Here is an 18,348-nt window from a genome sequence, read left to right as displayed (position 1 = left end):
TCTGGGTTACATTTTCAGAGGTTCCCAGAATCTTTCGTTGTTACAGAATATGGATTGTTAGGGAGTAAGATAATAAATCAGACAAGAGAAGATGATGACCTGGGCCAGGATTGTAGCAGGGGAGGTAGTTGGATGTGGTCAGATTCTGGATATATGTTAAGGGTAGACCCAATAGGATTTCATGATGGATTAAACGCAGTGTATGAGAGAAAGGAAGAAATTAAAGATGACTCAAAGGTTTTTTGGCCTGAGCAACTGGAAAGATGATGCTGCTAATGAAGTGAGCTGAAGGTTGTAGAAGGGAGCAAATTTGGAGGGGAAGGCTAAGAATTTGGTTTTGCACATATTGAGTTTGAGATGCTCTTTAGCCTTTAAAAGAGAGATAATAGGTTGTCAGTTGGATAAGAACTCAGAATTTGGAGTGATATCTGCTGAAGATAAAAATTTGAGAGTCATCAAAATGCAATTGATTTTTAAAGCCATGAATGAAATCATGAAGGGACTGGTTATGGGAAGAAAATATAAAAGGTCCAAGGCCTGAGCCCTGGTACTCCAGTGCTAAGCGGCTAAGCATGCAGCTGTTATAGCATGTTCACAAGTTATTGTAATCATTTATGCTTGTCTCACACTTCCACTAAACTGTCATCTCTGTGATGGAAAGAACCGGATCTTATTTCTTATAACAGCTTTATGTGAAGTATAATTTATGTACCATAATACTGACTTGTTTAAATACACAATTCAATGACTTTTTGTTTTTACTAATTTTATATCTTCAATGACAATTATATGGTTAACGCTTAATAATGTTTTTAAAATAAATGTTGAATTTTTAAGTAAACGAATGAATGTAGTGATTTTTAGGTCAGCCCATTACATCTCTAGACATCACTTAATTGCACGCAAAACAATTAACAAAAAAATTCTGACTAGAGAATTTTTAATTCTCTTTCAACTTTGAAATTTAAAGGTTCCAAATGTTTGTTTCAGAGGTGTGATAGTTACTTTTATGTATCAACTTGGCCAGGCCATGGGATGTCCTGACACTTTATCAAACATTACTCTGGATGTACCTGTGAGGAGTTTCTGGTGAGAATAATATCTAACTGGAAGACTGAATAAAGCAGATTGCCCTCCCTAATGTGGGTGGACTTCATCCAATAAATTCCAGACCTGAATAGAACAAAAACCCTGAGAGGGAACTCCTCTTGCCTGACTGCGTAACCTGAGACATCAGTCTTTTCTTGCCTTTAGACTCCAACTGGAAAATCAGCTCTTCTTGGTTTTAAAGCATGATGGCTTCTGGACCAGCACTAACACTATTGACTCTCCTGATTCTCAGGCCTAAGAAGTTCAAGACAAAATTTTGGCAAATGAAATTCAGCAGATATAAAAAGGAGATAATACATAGTGAACAAGTGAGGGCTTATTCCAGGAATACAAGGTTGGTTAACATTTGAACATTAATCAGTGTAACTCATCATTTACTGAGAGATAAAAGTCTCTCAGTAAATTTGGATTAGAAGGTGACTTTCTCGACCTAATAAAGGACATCTACAAGACAGAAACAAAAACAAAAAACTTAAGGCTAAGATCATCTTTAATGTTGAAAGATTGAATGTTTTTTTCTTAACACTGGGAATACAGAAAACTTGTCCACTATCACCATTTCTATTCAACACTGTACTAGAGATCTGTCAAAACAATAAGGAGAGTGAGGGAGGAAAAAGAAGGGAAGAAACAGAAGAAACATAAATTTGAATAAAGAAATAAAACTGGCTTTATTCACAGATAAAATTATTGTATTCATAGAAAATCCCTAAGAACCAAGAAAAAATATAATAGAACTAATGAAATCTCAAGAAATAAGGCCACAGTTTAGCATGGTGGCATGTGCCTATAATCCCAGCTACTTAAGAGGCTGAGGCAGGAGAATCGCTGGCACCTAGAAGTTCGGGGGGAGTTTGGGCAATATAGCAAGTCCCTGTCTCAAATTAAAAAGAGAAAAGATATAAGGTTAATATACAAAAGTCCATTGTATTTCTATACAAGGAAATAAAGAATATAACAAGCAATGAACAATTGCAAAGTGAAATTAAAATTCTGTTTATGATAACATTAAACATGAAATACTTATGGAAAATTAAATATACACAAAACCTATAGACTGAAAAATACAGAAGACTGCTGAAAGAATTTTAAGAAGGTCTAAATAAATGATATGATATATCTTATTTATGGTATATCAGACTTTTTGTAGAAACTGACAAACGAATTCTAAAAGAACCAAGGATAGTCAAAATAATTTTGCAAAAGAAACAATTGGAGAAATTACTCTACCTGATTTCAAGAAGCTGTAGTAATCAAGACAGCATGATTTGTCCAAACAATGGGCACAATAAAATAGAATACACAAGTAAACACATACACCTGTGGTAAATGATATTCAGCAATAGTACAAAGATAATTCAATGGGAAAGTATGGTCTTTTCAAAAATGGTACCAAAGCAACTAGAAATCTACATGAAAAAAAATGAACCTCAACCCTCATCTGACACTGTCCATAAAAATTTACTCAAAGTGGATTAAAGACATAAATATGAAAGCTAAAATGATAAAACTTCTGGAAAAAATAGGAGAGAATCTTTGTGGCAGTGGAGTATGCAAAAAAAATATGTTTTTGATAAGATACAAAAAAAGCATGATTCATGCTATGACAGAAATACTGAATAAATATAATAAAATAAAGTAAAATGAAATTTTAAAAGCACAATCCATACAAGAAAATAATGACAAATTTGATCTCATTAAATTTTGTTTTTAATTAGCTCTTCTAATGACTTCTTTTAAAATACAAAAATGCAAGCCACAGACTGGAAAAATACATTTATAACGCATACCTCTGACAAAGGAGTTTATTGAGCATATAAAACAAACTTTTACCACTCACAAATAAGAAGAAAAACAGCCCAATTAAATAGGCAAAAGATTTGAACCAACACCTCACAAAGGAAGGCATGGGGAATGGCTGGTAAGTGCATGAAAATCCATCAGGGAAATGCAACTTAATCATCAAGAGAATGTAAATCCAAATCACAATAAGATATAACTTCGAGTCCATTAGAAAGACTAAAATTTAAAAAACTGGCAACCCAACTGTGGGTAAGGATGTAAAGCCACCACCAATTTCTTATAAAATAAAATGTGCACCCACACTATAGCCCATCAAACTTACTCATAAGTATTTATTACCCAAGGGAAATAAAAATATATGTTCACAAAACACCATTACAAGAATGTTCATAGCAGCTTTATTTATAATAGGCAAAACCTGGAAATAACCCAAATGTTCATCAGTAGAAGAATTGCTAAATAAATTGTGGTATGTCTTTACAAAAAATATTACTCAATAATTAAAAAGCATATTCTTCCAATGTATGCAACCATGTGGATGAATCTCAACAACATTATGCTGAGTGAAAGAAGCCAGATACAAAAAATACACACTGCATGATCCTATTTGAAATTTTAGGAAAAACAAACTAATCAATAGTAATGGAAAACAGATGCAGGGTGAAATCAGCTAGGATCTAGCCAGTGTTGTCTTGCTAACTAGTTGCATGAGCTTGAGCAGATCACTACAACTTCCCGCTCCCTCGTTTCCGCAAATATAGTAGATAATTAAACAAACCCAGGTCATATGTGCTAGCTGAGATTCAAGGTCTCTTCCAGTACTAAATTCTTGGTCTCTTCTGCATCCAGACCCATGGTGATATAAAAGGAAAAAATGTATTGGTGGTGCTTACATTGAATTCCTAAAACTTAATATAATTGTCATGAAGTGGTTTTGTCAGAGAAGCGAATCATTGTCTAAATAATTTTTCTTTTGCCAGAGAAAGTTAGGAATTAATAATAAAATAGGCCAGAAAAGTGAAGAAAGGGTTGTAACTGGGGTGGCAGGAGGCCTGGGCTTTTGATAGAAAATGCTGAGTACAGGGGGGTTAGGCTAAGTAGCAGAAAGAAGTAACAGTTGCAAATAAAAAATAAAAAAGAAACACAACATGCAACAAAATGAAGGCCAAAATCACCTTCCTGCTACATACTAGGAAACTGTAAAGTTAGAGCCATAAATAAACACACAATAATGTGTTTATTTCCCTAGTAACACATTATTCAAAAGCTAAAATAACAGTCAAACAAATAGACCCAAAAAATGCATTTGAATGGGCATTTCATTTGGGTCTTCTAGAAGGGACACCTTGCCTGTTTCACGACAATACCATAAGGGACGTGCTGTTCTTGTATTTATCCTCCATTTTACAGGTGGTGGAACTGATATACATACCAGTGTATTACCCTTCTGAAAAACAAGACATTTTAAATTTGAAAGCACAGCTGGCCTCATGGTTTTAGATAAAGGATTGGGGGTCTGTAATAACTAACTTGCTGGGTTGTGGTCTGGATTAAATGTGATGGTGTTTGTCAAGGCCCTGGTACATATTCAGTTCTCTATAATGGGCAGTTATTACTGTTAGAAGGAATGATTAATTTTAGTTGGTAAAATTTGTAAGGTGTCTTGGAGGATGCAGGATTATAAAGATCTTGGTGGCAAGACCACTCAAGACAAAGGAAATCGTTTCAGCCAAGTTAATCGTATGATGGTGGAGGGCATATTCTGGGAATGTGAAATATGGAGATGGCACTAGGTTTGAGGATTTCAGAAGAGATGAGGGCAGACAGCTTGGTTGGTGCTACAAATTGTGGATAGCTTGTTGACATGTAACAGCAGGAGGCCTAAAAACTTGGATCTATGGTTGTGGGGCAGTGGTGGTTCCTGGGTTTGGCATAATCTGATTGGTGATTTAGGGGAAGAACTCTGGTGATAGTTAGTATAAAGGATGGGCTGAAGTGGGGAACAGAGAGAGGAACTAGTTGGGATGTTCTAGCAGGATTTGAGTTGAAATTTAATGAAGGTCGGACATGGGGATCCAGAGAAACAGAACATTAGGAAGACTGGGAGGCTCAACCAGGATTTGGCAACCAATATTGGGTAGGAGGGGTGAGAGGGGGATTCTGGAGCTGAAATGTTTCTGAGACTTCAAGTATGACTCACATCTAGAACAGTTATGACTTGAGATCAAGTGCTTCCATAAAGAAAAGGACTAGGTTTGTATGGAAGGATAAGTTCAATTTAGGATGTGCTGAGTCTGAGATGTATACAGAACATTCGATTGGAAATACGGGCCTGAAGCTGGGAGATGAGTCAGCTGGAGGCAGAAGGGGAGTTGTCCCCTAAAAGATCACAGTGAAACTACCCAAGTAGATGAGATCATTGAGAAAGTACATGTAGCATGAGGCAAATACTATCAATATTAGTAAGCATTACAGGGATGTGCATGTGCTTGGGGGACCTTGTAGTGGGAAGGGCATCAAACAAAATTAAAACATCTGCACCTAAGTCCTTCCTGGGCTTTCATATGTATACTCTCATTAATCAATCTTTAACACATAACATTGTGAGGTAGAAAGAAGAGAGAAGAGGGGCAAACCTTTGTGAAGGTCCATATTTTTGAGGTTTAGGAAGAAGAGGAACTAGAAAAAGGTAGAAAGATCAAGCTTTTATAAAGTTGTAGTAAACCTCCAACAGCCAACTTATCAAGATCCTGCCTCCAATATTCTTGAACCCTAAATGAAGATCAGGACTCCTACCTAAAAAGATGTGTGTAACAAGCTAAGGGGATATTTGAAAAGTGCCAAGTACTTGGCATACATGACAAACACTACTTAATCACGGATTGGGCTGGATTTGGTCCAAGAAGACTCAGAGGGAAAACATGTGGGCTGAGTCTTGAAGGACAGCAGGGCTTGGAGGAGTGGAAAGAGCAGAACAATGCAGACCAGGGGGACCCACAGCCCTAAAGGCCAAGAATTTTTCCTTCCTTCCTTCCTTCCTTCCTTCCTTCCTTCCTTCCTTCCTTCCTTCCTTCCTTCCTTCCTTCCTTCCTCCTTCCTTCCTTCCTTTTCTCTCTTTCTCTCTTTCTTTCTTTTTTTCTGAGATGGAGACTCACTCTGTCACCTAGGCTGGAGTACAGTGGTGCAATCTCAGCTCACTGCAACCTCCGCCTCCTGGGTTCAAGTAATTCTCGTGCCTCAGCCTCCTAAGTAGCTGGGATTACAGGCATGTACCACCATGCCTGGCTAATTTTTGTGTTTTTAGTAGAGACAGGGTTTCACCATGTTGGCTGGGCTGGTCTCGAACTCCTGACCTCATGTGATCCAATCCCCTTGGCCTCTTAGGCGTGAGCCGCTATGTCCCGCCAAGGCCAAGAATTTTCTCTGACCTCATATTTACAACCAATGTGTACCAGAAAGTCACTACAAACTCACAATGCTTACATCCTGTCTCTATTTTAACTGTAAATTTTCCACTTATTCCCAATGCTACTGGAACATACTTATGTGGTCATCAGATATGACACAACAGTGGCTTTGATTTACCTTTTATACAGGAGCACATTTCAGCTTTTCTTCCAGTTTCCTATTTATTTTCATTCCAATGTTTATTTATATACCTTTGATTTTTAAATGTTAACTTCTAATGTCAAATTCTATGGCATTCTGAATTATTGATATTATGGCTAAAGATTTTAAAAGAACAATTAATTCTCAATTACTTCCACTTTAGTGGTCTGAATGTTGCTCCCCTCTACCTGTGACTTAAGAGGGACCTTGGAGCAAGGTCATGTCCCAGATTGTTGAGGACGTTTGCGGCTCCTTGGCTTCCCAGCTCCTGTTCCTGTTTTTAAGAGCACTGTGAGTTGCTTGTTGGGAACTAATGGCTCCTCATTGTGGCAGTCCCAGTGGGACCACTAGTTAAGGAAACTTGCTTCTTGCCAAGAGAGTTGGCCAATCAAATTTTATTCTAGACGAATGTATCTTGAGCAGGGTAAGTCAAGGACAGTGTAAAAAAAAATTATATATATATATATATATTTATGACCAGGATTTCAACAATGATGCTCTGAAGAGATGATCAACCACTTTCTACCCCTTGGATAACCCAGGGCTGCTCTTTCTGAGTCTCACTCTTCAGGTTCTTTTTTCATTCTGGGAGCTATCCCACATCTTTCTTTTCTCTCTTAACTTAGCCAGAGTTAGTTTCCATTGTTTACAAATACCAAAACAAAGCAAAACTCATTCACTAACCTGACCGGAAAATTTAATGTTTTCAATGGTCTGCCAAAGTTCCCCCCATTGATGTGGGAAATCAAGAGTGATAAGGATGGTTAAGAGAGAATAATTGAGATACTGTGACAAATGATACTTTGTTGGTTTCTCTTTCAGTTACTTGAATCACTGTCCACACACCTGCTTGAAGAAGACACTGAAGAGCCATTCTGTCACCCAGGCTGGAGTGCATTCATGATAGGTAGCCTTACTATGCGGTTCTAATCTATATCCTGCTCTGCTCTGCTATCTTTTCCAGGGGATGGTTTGTGCAGAGCATGTAGAGTGGCTCCTGTGTTCTCTGGTTTCCTGGTTGAGTTTTGTCCTCCCTCTGCCTTGAGACAGTAGGATCTGGGTGTGAGTTCTCTTAGCTACCACTTTAAGAGGTTGCTTCCATCTGTCTATGCTTGGTGGTGTACTAGTAAATGTTTAACAACTGGCTTTCTGAAAAAAAAAAAAAAAAAAAAAAAAACCCAAACAAAACAAAAGTTCTGGTTTATAGTATTTGCTGATTACCATGGTACCGTATTCCCACCATGACCTATTTTAGGCTACCAGTGTGACATCATTGAATACAAGTTGGAAACAGATGCAGTCAGCTCTCGTGTGTCCTATGAGGTGGCTCCAGCACATCACTGTGAGTGTGTCTCCCAGCACAACTCCTCTCAAGGTGTCCCTGCGCTCCACGATTCTTTCTCCTTAGAGTGCTAGGAACTTGCATGATCCCTTTGTGGTCTGCCTAATCCTTGCACATATATTTATAAATTGTCCCTTTGTAAGAAAACAAACTGTTCATACACATACACTCACGTGTGCATGAGAAAGTTCACAAATTACCCTAATTTGAAAGTGCCATCACATGGTGGTGGTAACCAGCCTTCAAGGTGGCCCCTAGTGATATCTTTCCTGGTACTCACGAACTTGTGTAGTCCTCTCCCACGATGTATCAGACTTGGTCAATGTGACCAGTAGAATGTGGCAGAAGTCATGATGTGTTACTTCTGAGATTAGATCCTAAAAATCACTGCAGCTTCCTTCTCATTCACATTCTCTCTCTCTCTCTCTCTCTCTCTTTTTCTTGCCCCTTCTCTCTCCCCACTCCCCACCATCACCTCCCTGTCTCAGAGTCTCTCTGGAATTCTCACTTTGGGGAAGCCAGCTTCTGTGTCAAGCAGTCCCATGGAGAGACCCACAGGGTAAGGAACTAAGGTCTGCAACAACCATGTGAGTGAGAATGAAAGCAGCTCCTCCAGCCCTAGTCCAAACTTAGATGACTACAACACCTGCCAACAGCCTGACGGCAACCTCTTGAAAGACTGAGCTAGAACTAGGTAAGCTGCTCCCAGTTTCTTGACCTTTGAAGACACTGTGTGAGATAATAAATGTTGTTTGAAGTTGCTACATTTGGAGTAATTTGTTACACAGCAATAGAAAACTAACACAGGCACCCTGACTGATGCACTCTGTCTTAGCCTTCATATCTAGACACTCATCTCCTAAACAAGACTCATCTGTTCACTTCTCCTCTTCTCTGCTGCTGGCATCCTTGTCCAAGACTGAACTGCTGCTGCAACTAACTGACTTCCTCACTGACCACACTCTAGCTACAGTGATCCGTGGAAATCTGTTGCTGACATTCTTCTTATTAAAACCCTTTCCTGGCAACATACTGCCTTCCTCCCTTCTCTTTCCTTTCCTCTCCTCTCCTCTCCTCTCTTTTCTTCTTTTTTCTCTTTTCTTTTCTTCTTTTCTTTTCTCTTTTCTTTTCTTTTCTTTTCTTTGATGGAGTCCCACTCTATTGCCTAGGCTGGAGTACAGTGGCGCCATCTCGGCTCACTGCAAGCTCCGCCTCCCGGGTTCACACCATTCTCCTGCCTCAGCCTCCCAAGTAGCTGGGACTACGGGTGCCCACCACCACGCCTGGATAATTTTTTGTATTTTTAGTAGAGACGGGGTTTCACTGTCTCTACTAAGATAGCCAGGATGGTCTCTATCTGACCTAATGATCTGCCTGCCTTGGCCTCCCAAAGTGCTGGGATTACAGGCGTGAGCCATTGCGCCCAGCAACATATTGCTTTTAAAAGTAAGATGAAAATCTTTATATTGCTCGTGTGCCTCTGGTGACCATAGTTTTCTTGTCTCCTCCATTTGTCTTGGGTCGCCCTTACGTACTCATGCTCACCTGCCGACTATGCTTCCGCTTTACTAGTCTACTTTCCATCCTTCTATCTACCAAGGTTCTTCCTTGAATCAAGCACTGTAGGCACACAGCTTAAAACACCCTTTCCCTGCAAGCTTTTCCTACCTGCTATCGGCTCAAATCATCTTCCAAGTCTCAGCTTAAATGTCACCTTCTCAGGAAGCCTTGCCTGGCCTCCACTAAGACAGGGTTAAGTCCACCACATTTTACTTTCAAAGCAATCTTATTCAATATTCAACCAAATTTATTGGACCTCTAACAGTCACTGTCTAGAAGTTTGGAATAGATCACATAATATGCCTTTGCCTGTGGTGTGCAGGACAATTTTAATCCAAATAATGATTTGTTTTACTAACTAATTAATGCCTCTCTCCATTGTTAGATTGTAAACTCCATGTGGACAGCAATCATTGTCTGCTTGTTTCTCAATGTCTGGCTCAGAGTAGGTGTTCAATTAATATTTGTTGAAGAAATGAAATAGTGAGCTTTCAAGTTAGACAGATCTGAATTTGAGTACTTGATCTATTACTTACAAATAGTGTGACTTGGGCACAGTTTCCTCATCGATAAAATGTGAATAATGACAGTATCTACCTCTTAGTGATGGAGTGAAGATTGAATCCCATCATCCATGCAATGTGCTTAGAACAGTGCCTGATACTTAATGAGTGCTTATGCAAAGGAACAATTTATGATTGAAAATGAATTATGTACTGCATTCATGTCACAGAGCTCCATTTGAGACTTTGTCCATATATTGTAATCTCATTTTCCCAAGTCATTATTTTTCCCCAGAATTTATCATTTTGGTGTTGTTGCTCAGCTAAATGTACTCACTTCCATTCTTTCAGAATTTCTTTGACAATTTGAACAGATGCAACATTTATTTTTTGCTATAAATTTCCCCACTTAGAGGAAAGATTTGTAACATACATGTACATTTGGGAAAAATGGAAAATCCTACACACCCTTCAGAAAGATTTGGTGTCAAGGAATTAACAGCAATAAACAGTAGTAGCTGTATCTAACAAACATGGCAGATATAAATCAAAGTGAAAGAAAAATAGGAAGTCACATGACTACAGTGTTTGATTATCCTGATCAGGATTATTTATAGCAAATCTTGGCTTGCATTTTTTTGAAGGTATTAATTGCATAGACGAAATAACTTAAAATATACCCATCAAACTGTCAGTGGCAGGAGGCTTTATGTTTTAGTTTGTTTGGTGAGAATCCTTTATGAGAACGTATCACGTGTGTACACACACACACACACACACACAGATATGATTTAATGAATAATAAATGTATCCTACCTCAGAAAGAAGAAGAGAAAGTTGAGGGAGGTTAAGCTGGGCTTCAGCTTGGTTTCTCACATAAATTTTATCAGCTATAAAAGCTATTTTTAATGTGAAGAGGAAAGTGAGGAGCAGCAAGAAGAGGGAAAATTGGAAAAAGGGAGGCTGGCTACCCAGACATATTTTTACTATGTGGCTTTGTTGTTACTTAAAATCTTACAAATTTCTAAAATGTTGAATGTTGTTCATCAAATACGTACAGATTGCCTTCTCTGTGTAAGTCCCTGCTATATGTGGCCTCCTGTCTAATGGGACAGATCAGACAAGCAGCAGATACTGTAACACCTATTAGAAGGGGTTAGGTGCTGTAGCAGGAATGCATATCAACTGAGGGCTAGAAAGGCCAGAGAAAGCAGAAATCACATCAAGGGAGGCACATAACATTCTGGGAAGAGGTCACAGAAGATGAGGCTGAGAACAGTCTATTGTAGTAGAGCAGAAAGTCAATACCATGGCAGAGGTAGAGAGGACAGTGTACCATGAAGTAGTGAGGAACTCAAGGAAGCTAATAGAGATTAATGGAAATATGTTGTGTAAAAAAGGGAAGAGAGAATAGTAGATTGAATGGATGTCGGGGCTGAAAAAAAATTTTCATTTTGTTTTTAAAATACAGGAGACCCAAGTAGAATTTTGGGCAATGAGAAAGAGTAAATATGTAATAAAGAATAGGCAAATTATGGAAAAATGTTCCATACAAGGCATGAAAGACTGTGATGGACATAAGTGAATTTGTTAAGAGTTGGAAAAATATGGACATTTCTTGACAATAGAGGGTCATCGTAAGTATCATCTTAAATGGTGAAAATAGGCAATTGTAGAGATGGAAAAGACAAATACAAAAAGATAGTCTTAATATCTAAGCAAACAAACAAAAAACTGGGAGGTGAGATCATCTTTTGGGAATGTGGGAATGGGGATGGGGTTTAAGAATATATAAAGTTTTTGTTCAGCTGCTATGGGGAATTTGAGAAGCAGACAAAAAATATGAATACAAGAGTTGGCAAGCAATAGTGAGTAACTCAGATATGGAATGATCCAATCAACACTTTTTTTGTGACTTCCTGCAGCAACATTTGATAGAGTAGGAGTATATGTGACAGAATGACAGGAAGGGGAATTCTGTTTCAAGACCTCTGTGAGTCCATGGAGTAGACACTATGAGCAAAGCTTACCTTTCCATGTTGAAATTATTTATGGGCAAAACGTTATCACTGAAATTAAATGGTGGCAGACATGTCCAAGGAATATTGTGGGGGATTCCATCCCTTCATCAATCTTGTGATAGATGAATGTGTAGAGATGGCAGCTGGTGGGCAACAGAGCAATAATGGAGTGGTGGTAATACAAGGAAATGGTGTCATCTTGTTAGAAACCTTGGAACAAGGATATATAATGACTGTGTTCAGGAGAGACATTTATGTTCCCTCTCCAAAGGGCCTGTTTTACTGTGATGTAAATATTGGGTCATGTGTATTTTCATATAAAACTTTTTGTAAGTAAACTTTTGTAACAGTCAAAAACAAAACAAAACAAAAAAAGAAAGACAGTAAGGCATCCTAAGTTGGGGACTGAAAAGGGAAGTATGAATGTAAAATTCAGGGAGATTCTAGCAATCTTCAGAATGGGGCAGCTTGCCTTAGGAAGAAGTTAATCTGCTGTCACTGGAGGGATTTAAGCAAGGCTGGGTGACCACTGCGGGCTGTTGCTTAGGATTCTTGAGTACTGAATGAGTGGTTGGACAACAGGACTTTCTACCCTTTTTATTCTTACATTTTGTGATTCCAGAGTAACGTGAAGAGCCTCAATGGATTAGCTGAGCCTGTGGAAGAGGAAAGCAAGCAAGTTCTCAAGCCAAGACTCCCCTCCAAACCTACTGAATGAAATAACGCTGGGAGCAAGACTTTGGCATGCATGTTAAAACTTCCACATTTGATTTTGCCGCATAGCCAAGATTGAGAACCACAGATATGTAAAATGCTAAGTGTTATCCCAGGCCCTTTACAATGTCTGTCTGGTTTAATTCCATGTGTTTAAATATGAGGTCAAATGTAAGTAATTTTTGGAAGATCTGCCATTTTGGATTTTTCATTCCACTGTTTTTTCTCTGAGTATGGATAATTGAGAACTACTCACTCGGAGAAGTGAAGAGCATGTGAAATAACATAATATGTCATTATTCACAATTAATAAATAGATATATATACTCAGGTAATCAATATATTGAAATTTATTGCTTAATCAAACTGTTTAAACCATCTTAGAATATCTGTAGGCCACAGAACAGAGCACGAAATCAGTTTCTATTAAGACAGAATTAAAAATGTCAATGAAAAAAAAGCAATGCATCAAAGATTCATTATTGCTTACCATAGCAATTCTATTTCATTTTACAGTGAAAGTAAAATTAAGGCAGTGAAAATGAGATCGAAACATTAAGGAAAGACTATGAGTTTTTATTTTTATGGAGAGTTTAGAAAAGATTATAAATTTACCACAAGGAAAATGAGAACATTAACGCAGGCCAGTGACAAGATTTCAAGAAACTTATTTTTAAAAATAAAAAGAGATGATGTCTTTTCCATCAAAATTACTGAATTATATGGCTAGGGCTTAAAATTCTTAAAATTCATTATTTTTAAAAAGGAGCATGAAGTCAGGGTATAAATGTAAATTCAGTAGTTTTTAATATTATCATTCATGGTGTGCTATAGTAGAATAATATTTTTAAGCTCATTAAAGCTATTGTAGTTAATTATAATTTTAATAATTATTCATAATATACTTAAAATATGTTACTTGATGATTTCTTCTTTAAAAAGTTTACTAAAATGACTTTATAGTACTTGTGTGTGTCAGTCAGGGTTTAATCAGAGAAGCCAACCAATAGGATATATATATATTGAGATTTATTACAATGAATTGGCTTACATGATTACAGTGGCTGGCTAGACAAGTGTGAAATTTATAGGGCAGGCTGTCAGAAAGACGCAGGCAGTCCATAAGCAGAATTTCTTCTTCTTCTGGGAAATCTTGGCTCTGCTGCTCACACTTTTCAACTGACTGACTCACAACCAGACTATCTAAGATATTCTCCCTCACTTAAAGTCAGCTGTAGATGTTACACATCTACAAAATACCTTCACAGCAAATCCTAGATTCGTGTTTGATTGAATAACTTGGGACAAATGACACATAAAACTGGTCATTACAACTTGGTATTTGATTTAATGTATTGTGATGTTAAGATAATATGTGGCATGTTATGGCATCGACTTAAATATAAGTAAGTCAAATCATGTCCTACTAATTCAATGTACTGGAAAGAGGTCTCAACTACATACCCAGAAACCTCCTGGGTTCTAGAACTGTCTTTATGACCTTTGAAGATTTACTCATTTTCTCTGAATCTTGTTTCCTCATGTATAAAATAAGACAGTTGGATTAAAGTCCCTTTCAGATCTAACATTTATAAGTAATTATGTCAACCACATAAAAAATATATATATGTAGCATGGTTACTATTTAAGTCAACATCAGTTCTATATCACTATTTGATAGAAGATACAAAATCAGTGAAATATATCTTCCATTTATAGAAACACATATTATATATTTATGTCATGAGTATAGGTTTTTCTACTCTAAAGTTTGTGACAGTGTTCTAACTATATAGAAATAGCTTGTTATATCAATGATTATACAACACAGAAGTCTTTTGGTTGCAAGAAACAGAAATTTCAGCTCAAAATGGGTTATGCAAAAAATGGAATTATTGACTTGAATGAATAGTTCAGGCTAGTCTACTTCCAGTATGATCCAGAACTCAAGATTCACAAGGATCCACACCTTATCTTCATTTCCTTATTATTAATGCCATTCTCAGGCTCCACATGGGAGTCTCCCACTGGCTCCAGACTCACCACCATGGATGCAGAAGTCCCAAGCTTCACTGCGCAACTTTTAACTTCTAATTCTAATCATAACAGTAGAACATGGAATATCTTTCAACAGTCATTATTTTGTGTCACAAATTTCTAAGTGTAAGGAAAAGATGCATTCTAGACAGAAAAAAAAATTTCTTTTGTGGTCTCAATGCCTATATCTGGATCCTTAACCTCTTTCTGTTTATTTTGGGTAAAGGAACTCATATTCTCAATGGACCTTTCTATCAAGGATTTACATCTTGATTGTGGATCTACTTTCTGAATTCATGTGACTGCAAGCTATCCCTGCCACAAGAATGTCCTGGTGTACTTTAATATTTAACTATTTGTCTTTGCCTAAAGTCATGCATTTGTTTCTAACTTTCCTAGTTTGGACCATTCCTCCTCGTCTAACTCATGAACAAAGCCTGGTTAGGATAAGATGTTCATTAATAAAAACCTTAAGATGAAACTGGGAATACAGTAGCCCCTGTTATTTGCAGTTTCATTTTCTGAGGTTTCAATTACCTGGGGTCTACCACAGTTCAAAAATATTAATGGAAAATTCTAGAAATAATCAATAAATTTTTGAATTGTGCACCATTCTGAGTAGTATGATGAAATTTTGCACTGCCCTGCTCTGTCCCACCCAAGACGTAAATTCTCTGTTCAGAAGAGCCACACTGTAGATGTTCCCTGCCCATCAGTCACTTAGCCTTCTTGGTTATCAGATCAACTGTTGCAGGACAGCAGTGCTAGTGTTCAAGTAACCCTTATTTTACTTAATAATGGCCCTAAAGTGCAAGAGTGGTGATGCTGGCATATTGTTATGATTATTCTGTTATTATTATTTGTTGTTAATCTCTTACTGTGCCTAACTTATAGATTAAACTTTATTATAGGTATGTAGTAGAGGAAAAAAATATGATATATATAAGGTTCAGTACTATCTGAGGTTTCAGGCATCCATTGGAGGTCTTGAAACATATTTCTGCATGGCTATTATTAAAAAGTCAAAAAATAACAGATGCTGGCAAAGTTGTGGAGAAAAAGTAACGAATTTACACTGTTGGTGGAAGTGTAAATTAGTTCAACATTTGCAGCGACATGGATGGAGTAGGAAGCCATTATCCTCAGCAAAGTAACGCAGGAACAGAAAACCAAACACTGCATGTTCTCACTTATAAGTGGGAGTTGAATGATGAGAACACATGGGCACATGCAGGGAGAAACAACACACACTGGGGTCTTTTGGGGGTGGGGTGGTGGGAGGGAGAGCATTAGGAAAAATAGCTAAGGCATGCTGGGCTTAATACCTAGGTGATGGGTTGATAGGTGCAGGAAACCACCATGACACACGTTTACCTGTGTAACAAATCTGCACATCCTGCACACGTACCCCTGAACTTAAAATTTAAATTGAAGAAAAAAAAATTCATTGCACGAATATCATATATTATGTATCCATACTTCTGTCAAAGGATACTTGAGTATCTTCCACCTTTCGGCTTTTATAAATAATGCTGCTGTAATAATGTAGTAATGTATACAAATACTGGCTCAAGTCCCTACTTTCCATTCTTTTGGGTGTATATCTGGAAGTAAAATTGCTAGATCATGTGATAATTCTATATTTAATTTTTGAGGACCACCATATTGTTTACTACAGTGCCTGCACCATTTTATGTTCCCACCAACAATGCACAAGGATTCTAATTTTTCCATATCCATACCAACATTTGTGATTATTAATTTTTTCATAACAGCCATCCTAATGGGTATGAAGTGCTATCTGCCTCTCAATGTTAATGCCCTCAATCAGTTAGCATTTTAGAAACCCCTACCAGTCAGTACTAGTTTGAATCTTCTAGCCCTGATTGTATTCTTTGATTAAACAGTTAATAGAGCAGCTAGACATCAATGAACTCTTGAGGTCACTTTGTCTATGGTTTTTCGCATCTCATTTTTCAAAACTCCCTCCTCAGTTTTCAACCAAACTACATCAACTCTGATTTCATCAGTTTTACATAGTGCATATCTGAGTAAGTCATTTTTTTTGGGCGGGGGATGAAAGAATTCTTCATCTCAAAAGAAAATCTTGAAAATATAGACCTAGTCCGTACTCTCCAGAGTTCAGAGAGATTAAATGACTTTGCCAAGGTACTCTGGATAGGTAGTAGCAAAGGTAGGATTACAGCAGAAATATATCCAATGAGACAGAAAGCATACCTAATACCTGTCATGATATGTTCTGTGGTCTGAATGTGCCCCCCTAAATTCATGTGTTGGGAATTTGATCCCCAATGCAATAGTGTTGGTAGGTAGGTGGGGCCTTTAGGAGGTGACAAGGATGCCACACTCTGGGATGGCAGAGCAATAAGACAGCAAGAGCCTGGGTCCCAGACATTGCAAAACTGCCATGTTGACCCTGAGCTGCTTAAAGTTGTACTTTAATATTGTTTTGTGTGGGAGTTGTTTAGGCCATGAGGGCTCTGTCCTCATGAATAGATTAATGCTATTATAAAAGGGCTTGCCAGAGGGAGTTTGGTCTCTCTCTTGCCCTTCCATCCCTTCTGTCACATGAAGACCCAGTGTTCCTCCCCTTTGGAGGATGCAGCAGCAAGGTGCCGTCCAACTGAGTCTTGATCTTGGACCTCCAGCCTCTAGAAGTGTGACCCATAGATTTCTGTTCTTTGTAAGTCACCCAGTCTCATGTATTTTGTTATAGCAGCACAGAGACTAAGACAATATGTATGAAATCTTTTGATTATTCATTCATTACTTCAAAATATATTGCACACAATATTTAATGATAAAGAGACTTCACTTACAAAACAGACCAGACTAGTTGTTTCTTTATCTCCTACCAACTGGATAAGGAAGATGGTAAGGAATCAGAGGAATGGGACATGCTCTCGTAAATATCGTCATTTTAGTAAACAAGAGACCAACGCTAAAAATAAAATCTTACCCCTTCCTGCCAAGTGGATTATACATGAGATATGGTTGAGAAAGTATATGGACAGAGTCAATTCTTTCTAAAGAGAAAAAATATCATAAGTCCACAGTTGTTTTTTTTTTTTTTTTGAGACGGAGTCTCGCTCTGTCGCCCAGGCTGGAGTGCAGTGGTGCGATCTGGGCTCACTGCAAGCTCTGCCTCCCGGGTTCATGCCATTCTCCTGCCTCAGCCTCCTGAGTAGTTGGGGCTACAGGCACCCGCCACCACGCCTGGCTAATTTTTTGCATTTTTAGTAGAGACGGGGTTTCACCATGTTAGCCGGGATGGTCTTGATCTCCTGACCTCATGATCCACCTGCCTTGGCCTCCCAAAGTGCTGGGATCACAGGCGTGAGCCACCGCACCCGGCCAACTCCACGGTTTTAAATGGTTAGGGGATTAAAAATATTTTTGTAAAGTACACTGCACTAATACTACAGGAAATATACAGTTGAAGAAGGTAACATAAGCCATGCTTTTAAGAAGCTTATAATATTATACAGGGCTAAGACAAGAAATACGAATACTCTAAAGATCACGGTAAAATAACAGTGCTGAAAGTTTTTTAGAGATTCAAAGGAGGAAAATATCATATTTGGTCAAAGAAAATTCAGAAAGGTTTCATAAAAGATATTTTAGGGAC

At 37.9% G+C, this 18,348-nt stretch overlaps 1 long non-coding RNA gene and 1 pseudogene across 3 annotated transcripts in view; one reads left to right on the top strand and one right to left on the bottom strand.

Moving 5' to 3' along the window:
• Positions 1-18,348, bottom strand: part of LOC135968113 (uncharacterized) — a 96,530-nt gene that overhangs the window by 36,637 nt on the left and 41,545 nt on the right. The window lies entirely within an intron of this gene.
• Positions 11,943-12,666, top strand: LOC123569777 (small nuclear ribonucleoprotein G pseudogene; annotated as a pseudogene).

This window comes from Macaca fascicularis, chromosome 17, assembly GCF_037993035.2.
Source record: "Macaca fascicularis isolate 582-1 chromosome 17, T2T-MFA8v1.1".
NCBI lineage: Eukaryota > Metazoa > Chordata > Mammalia > Primates > Cercopithecidae > Macaca > Macaca fascicularis.
The sequence above is the reverse complement of the archived record's forward strand: the minus strand, read 5'-3'. Positions and strand labels throughout refer to the sequence as shown.